We start from the raw sequence: 7,320 nt of genomic DNA, 5'->3' as shown, positions 1-7,320 counted from the left end.
TTCAACACACAAAGGGCACACACACACACAGAGATTAGGGTCTCACAAGAGCTCTCTAGAACTGTAAAAAGGCCCAAAGGAGGCTGAGGTTCCTTTGAATAGGGTGTAAAACCCCGAGAATTGGGGTTTCATCTGCCAAATCCTACCTGTTGAGTCCCAATATGGAATATGGACTCGGTGAGTAGGTCACTTATCACGCGATCCCACCCTGTTGCTACTCGACGAGTAGGGAAACCAACTCGTCGAGTAGGCCTTAACCCAAGAAATCTTATTTAAACCATACCTGAGGATCAGGGCAATACATAAAGAGTTTTAGCATATAAAAGAGTTTGATAAAATGTTTTGAAACAATTGTTTGATAACGAATTTTTGAAGTATAAGAAATCCATATGTTTGATAGTTATTACTCACATGTGATTGATATAATAACTATAATGTTTCAAATTGTATTCCCCCCACAAAAGCATTTAAAATCATTTAAAGGTAAGTTAGTATGAACTCACCTGTAGTGAGTGGTTTGACTGTAAGATCGAAAAAGGATGTTGAGTGCTAAGTGAAATCTCGGGCACAAATGGATCCTAATAAGCATATAATGACATATATATGCATACAATTAGTGTATAAGCATCTAATCATGAAAGGAAACCAACTTAAGGACTAGGAAACACTTATATTGAAGTGTTACAATCACAAAGGATTGCATCTAAGCGGTTTACGGCCACACAATGGAGTGTACGGCCAGTATGTGTACGGTCCTTGTGTATACGGCCAAAGGGGTATACAACCTTTGTGTATACGACCATGGAGTGTACATTCAAGGAGTTTACGATCGTACACTCATGGAAGAACTTGCAAACGATGTGTTTTAAGGACTTAAAAAGCATTCCCTATGAGTTCATGATCTTATGTTTGGACTTAAAATGAGTTTGAGGCCAAAACATGCACCAACACAAGGGTTTAATGTCATGCAAGGCTTTACGGCCGTAAACTCTTGGTGTTCATACATAATATGATGCTTCAAGGCTAGGGAATACGTGATAAGAAAGCCTAACTAGAATATAGAAGTGATACTCACGTTTTTGAAGCTTGGAAGGAGGTTCATGGTCCAAGAACAAGTGGGTGTTATTGGTGAAAGTGTTGAATACTTGAAGATCCAGCCAAAAAGAATGATTTCATGGATGAAATCAAAAGGGGATACAAGATCAAGAAGGATAACAACTAACAAAATGGAAGGAATGCTTCCATTTTTGAAGATCAAGGTGGAAGTTCTTGATGATACTTGAGGGAAAATCCGAGTTTTTGAGTTCGATGTGGGAAAAGTAGTGAAGGAAGATGGAATAACATATTTAAGGGGGTGAGTTCATGGAAAAGGAAGTGTTTACGGCCGTAAACTCCTTATGATGGAGTTTTCGGCTTGTATGTTGCACACTGAACTCTATAAGATACTTCCTAACACTTTATCCTTTAAGGTACTAGGCTTAGAACACTCAAATAGACCCGTAACAAAGCTAAAAGATAGCAAAACAAGTCTGACTTTGATTGATTTGAATGGCTTGTACAAAATAGAAATTTCGGTTTGTCACATAAGGAAATAGTCATCATAGAAATTTTGAAGCTTGAGAGTCATAGTGGCTATCATAATGCATGAAACTTTTTTCGTCACTTTGCATTTTACCCTATACTCGGTGATTTCTTTGGGAGTGGTAGTGTTTTCATCGATCACGACGAGTTCTTTGTTGAAAATCTCATCCTTGTCCTCATACCTTAGGGCCATGCAAATGTTTCGAATCCAATTGTTGAAATTGGATCCATCGAAAGTGACCTTTCCACAAATGCCCAAGAGAGAAAGTGGGTTCGAGGAGTTGGCGTTGTTGTTGGAGGAGTTTGAGCCTGACGTCTGAAAAAGAAAAGAGACAAAGTTTAGATTAGATAAGAATCCTTAATATAACACCCAAATGAAATATTAATGTTAGGACCCAAAACAATATTTCAAAATTCAGAAGAGGGATGCTGTAATCCAATTGCAAAATATTTGAAGGTAGGTAAATGTCGATTTACCAATTTCCACCATGAAAAACGAAAATGACAATGAGGTTTTAATGAATTGAAATTCCTAGATTCTTTTGAGATTCATTGAACTTTTTTTTCAATGACATGTTTAATCTCGATTATGACCTTCAAGTTTGTCACTGGGATACTAAGGATCACAAACTAGGTGTGAATAACCATGAAAATGTGCTCGGTACTCTCGATGTCATCTACACCTAATCAATGTACCGGTTAACCACACATGCTCCATTGATTTATGATAAACAATGAGCTACCCTTTGCCACCCGTGTTTGTACCAAATTAGTGTGCTGGTTAGCCACACACGTTCCACTAATGACTTGGCAAGGTGCAAGGTGCAATTTCATGGAATAACATCATTTTCAAATTTTGTCCTCAAGTAACTAAGATTGGGAATTTATAAAAACATTTAGTTACTTTATTATAATCATTATACTTATTAATGAGAAATTAAATGTCCTATCATACCCATTCAGCTAACGACCCTCCACTACTCAAGAGTGTGGTGGGTAATAGTGGATACCCAATGGAAGTCATTTTATAGGTCATTTCCTTAAACACTCCTTATAGACTAGCTTCGTGAATGAGGCTTACTAACGGTAAGACTGACTCATCTTATACATATATATACATATATATAAGTATTAAGCTTTTAATATTATAATAGTATAAGGGTTGTATTTTGAACTTTTAAAACACTAGGGTTTTGAATTTAATATTTCAAAATTAAAGTTTTTTTTTAATTAAAATTTAAATTCCAAAACTTGAGGGCAAGTTTTATAACTTTTCAAAACTATCTAGATCAAATTTAAAATAATTAAAATAACCAAATATATTTACCATTATCTAAATTTGACCTAATCCAATTTTATTTGGCAAGATAATTACAATTCAAAATTTACAAATAATTAGTTTATCATATTGAAAGACCCTAACTTTAGTATTTCTGAAAGACCCAAACTTTCATACTTCACAATATTGTTACTCCAAAACATGCTACATGCATATTCATAAATAATATTTTACATTGATAATTTTCATTACAAACGACTGGATACAAACCGACTATTACAAAGTGTTGTATATTACATAACTACCCATTATATTATAGTTTTATACATACATGTGTACAAAATATAATAGTTTCAAACTATTGAAAATCTTCTATCAGTATATAACCATACTGATTGCTTATTTCCTGTAATTGTTAAACATTGAGTGGGTAAGTGGTGACGCTTAGTGAGTTCAACAATAGCTACAAAGGCATATGTGAATCATGCGACATGCTTTTCTAAGTCCTTTCACTGATCACATGGCCAAAGGTACAGTTTGCTATCATAAATAGCAAAAATAGTAACAAAGGAAAAGCACATAGCACACATAACACATAACGTACAATTGTTCCTATATATTGAACTCATCTTGAAATAATCGGGGTTAAGATATAATTTAGGCAGCACTTCGGCTCTAAATATGACTTTTTGTGACGAAACCAGGGATTTTAGTTTAAAATCGGCCTTTTGCGGGCAGAGTTTCGACTTGAAAATATAATTTTCTTGGGAACTTCGGGGTGTCGGGAATTGCTTCAGGTGTCGGGGTTGATACCGGGACTTCAGGGGGTGTTAGGGTAAATTTATAGAGAATATAAGGTGTGAAAGAATAAAATTTTTAACCAAAAACTAGAGATCCTCGGTTGCTATTTATAAGCTACAAAGCTGCTGACTACGCTAGGCATAAGTCCTCCGTACACTGGGTGTAAGGTCTTGAAAATGGATCTTAACCAATGATCAAGCAATCAATCACTCAATATAACAAGAATTGAGTAGAAGAAGAAGAAAATCAATCTTGCACACATTTATATATAAAAAACGTCTGGTACAACTTGAGTGTGCTCTTTGGCCGTGAACTCTAAACGAACAATAACCAAAAATGACCTAGAAAAGACCTATATATAGAAGACATTAGCCGTAAACCTGTTTACGGCCGTAAACATTATCCCTGGCCATAAACACCCAAACACCCCCCAAAAAAATACATAAAATGACTCAATAGACCTTATACAATGTAACGCCTAGACCAAACCATAGACTGGAACCTTCAATCTTCCCCATGCTTTGGCGCTAGCTTGACTTAGTCCTTGTTGAAAAGAAGAACATATGATTTGCCCATCGCCCCATTCCACACCCTTTTGTTAATGATATCGGTAACCATAGACGTACACTCTTTAGCAGCTGGCTCAAAAATGTCTTCTGCAACTTTGATCTGATGAAGATTCAACTGATGAATATCCCTTTTTCCAAACTGAAACAGATCTCTTTTGCCATATAAACGAATGCATCCATCTTTAAGCTTTATGACAGCGGAAGCTGTAGTTTCATCGAAAACCCAGTAAAGCATGGATGACAAAGATCCATCTGGATAATTCTGAAGTACAGGAATCTGTTTTACTTGACTGGTATCAGGCCACATCACATTTCGAAGAGGAAGATTAGTTTTCGGATCAAGTACAATTGGGTATAGTTTGATGATTGACTCTGCAGTCTTCATTGAAGGAAAGCCCTTTACCACTTGATCTTCCAAAAAGAACTTGAACTGTGTTGCCTTGGGATTTTGTGAAGGATTTGCAAAAGGAGCTTTCGATAGTTCTGAAAGATCAACCCTGGTCCAGGAATGGAAATCATAAATATCTTTATAGAATTCTATGTTGCCACTTTTGCGTCTCACGAGCCACATGTTTAGCGTATCATGAAAGCCCCATGAGACAATTCCGGACCTATCACCATATATGTCTCTAAAATGTTATTCTTGAAGATCTTTGACGGTGATTTTGGGTTGATATCAGGGAGCATTTTGATCTAAGATCCTTTTAAAGAAGATTTGACCTTTCTCAGCTGCTTTGGCCAATCTGGCTCGTTTCAGAGCTACGACATTAGGAGCTTGAACTGGTTCCACTTCAAAACTATCCACAACTCGTGATGTTTGTATAGGTGATGGCACAACCGAGGGAGCTTGAGAAGGCAGATACATCCTTGAGTCATCAACATTGGACTTAAACTTGTCACCAAGTTCCTCTTCCAACTTCTTCTTCAAGTCAAAGTAGCTAGCAGTGAGGAGACCAAAGTGAGTCTAAAGATCAATGATCCGTTTAGTCTTCAGAGTTTTGTCCTCTTCAAGATCTAAAACTTGAATTTTGAGCTTGGCATTTTCACTCACAAGATCAGCTACCTGAATGTCAAGCTCAATGTTCTTTTGATTAAGCACGTTTATTTCCTTTTGAAGCTCAACAATAGTGGGATTATCTCCTCCTAAGTGACCTTCTCTTATATAAATTCCTTTAGCTCTTGGAAAAGGCACTAAGCTTTGTTCTTTAACTGAAAATTAAGCAAGCCTCACAGAGGTAGCATCATGATCAAGTTGAGGAGAAGAAAAATATGTTGGTACAGAAGAACCACCAACATCAAAGGTTGTGCTTGGTCCTTCAAGAGATGGTCCAGATGGGTCAGCGATAAGAACAGGTGTTGGATGAGTGGGGAGACCTTGAGATGGTTCAAAAATCAGCACACCAGGTCTTGGGTTAAGTCTTGGCGAGGAGGTCAGAGTTGTTATGGGATCACTCACAGGAGGCTCTGTGGTAGGAAGAACATTAACAAGGGGAGGAATCCCTGAACAAGTCGAGGTTTTCTCGAGAACATCTTTAGTTTCCCATATCTTCGTTGCTGGATGAGCAACATCATTGATACTGTCAAAGAACAAGTCGAGGTTTTCATTGGATAAAAGATTCTCATTGCTTCCAAAATTCAGTGGAATTTCATCCTTGTCATAGCCAGTGAGATCAAGATCTTCAAAAGAATCTTCAGCATTTGCAGATGCAGTTTTCTTTGCTCCTTCGCTGTAGCCACTTTGAACAGGGATATATGTCATATCATGTTCTTCTGCGACAAATACACTAGGAGTAGCTTCCTTATCATGATCTAATATAGTTATGACATCATCATCTGAATATACTTTCTCTGAAGAAACATGCTCAAAAGATAATTTGGCCGAAGACCCATGAGATTCGGTTTATTCAGGTGTTTGTTGATTTGCAATTCCTTGCGATTCTGTTTAATCAGTCTAGCAGTGTGTGGACCAAGAGATTTCATATCTAGGGTCTCTAATTCTTTGGCCATCTCTAGGAATTGCAAATCGACAAACACCTGAATAAACCTAGGATACATCAAGAAAGTATCTCTAGTCTTCGCGTTGATGTTTACAACGAATTCGTCCAGAATAAACCTTGAAAAATTGAATTTTATCCCTTCAACAAGCGCAATGATAGCTCATGCGTTTCTTAGAGTAATTTCATCCGCACCAATCCCTCTGCCAGATATACAGGTCAAAAGGTGTGAGCCAGGAATCTCCAGTAAGGCGGCAGGAGTTTCTTTATGGTGGGAGGAAAAACGCCTTTGTAACCTATTTTGTTAATAATTTCTTGGATTTCATCAACATCAATCTCAGCAGGTTAGATTGATTGATCATCGATTTGTAATGCATCTCTGATGGTTTGCTCTGTAATTATAATTTTGCATCCTTTCACCTCAGCCTCAATGGACACAGATCTGTCATCTCCTCGTTTCATCTTGGCTGATATCCAAAATTCTTTAATGATTTATGGATAGACAACAGGACTCACGGTGAGAGCAGTGGACAAACAACACTCCTTTAGCCCATGAATCATTAATTTGAACTCTCCATGAGCAACAGGAGGTTCCACCAGTAAAATTGAAAGATTATGACTATCAGCGAACTTGAGACTTGCCATTTGAACTACACACAACAGGCCGAGTAAGAAAACAGAGTATTTAAACTATATAAAGATTATGGTTTTCTCAATCAAACAATTTAATTTTTGGCCTTACGATAAAAATCAACAGATTGTTGACCAAAATATATTTTTTAACAAAATAGGGTTTTCAGCCATAAACAGCCTGGCCGTACACGGCTGGGCCATAAACGGTTGGCCATACACGGCTGGCCGTACACAGCTGGCCGTATACGGCTAGGCCGTAAACGCCGACAATCAAAAATCGTTGATTAAGCCCTCAAAAAACTATCGATTTGATGTAAAAAAACACATTTCACCGGTCTATTTTAGCACACCTATGAGAATCACGAGTCAATTTCACGAAAGAAATCAAATTTTGTTTGAGTGGGAGAGAGAGTTTGGAGGGGTTTATGGCCGTAATCACGAAAATAAAGGGTGAAGTAGTGAT

Source organism: Lactuca serriola, chromosome 1 (genome assembly GCF_051521515.1).
Source record: "Lactuca serriola cultivar US96UC23 chromosome 1, Lser_US96UC23_V15, whole genome shotgun sequence".
NCBI lineage: Eukaryota > Viridiplantae > Streptophyta > Magnoliopsida > Asterales > Asteraceae > Lactuca > Lactuca serriola.
Note: the sequence above shows the minus strand (reverse complement) of the source record.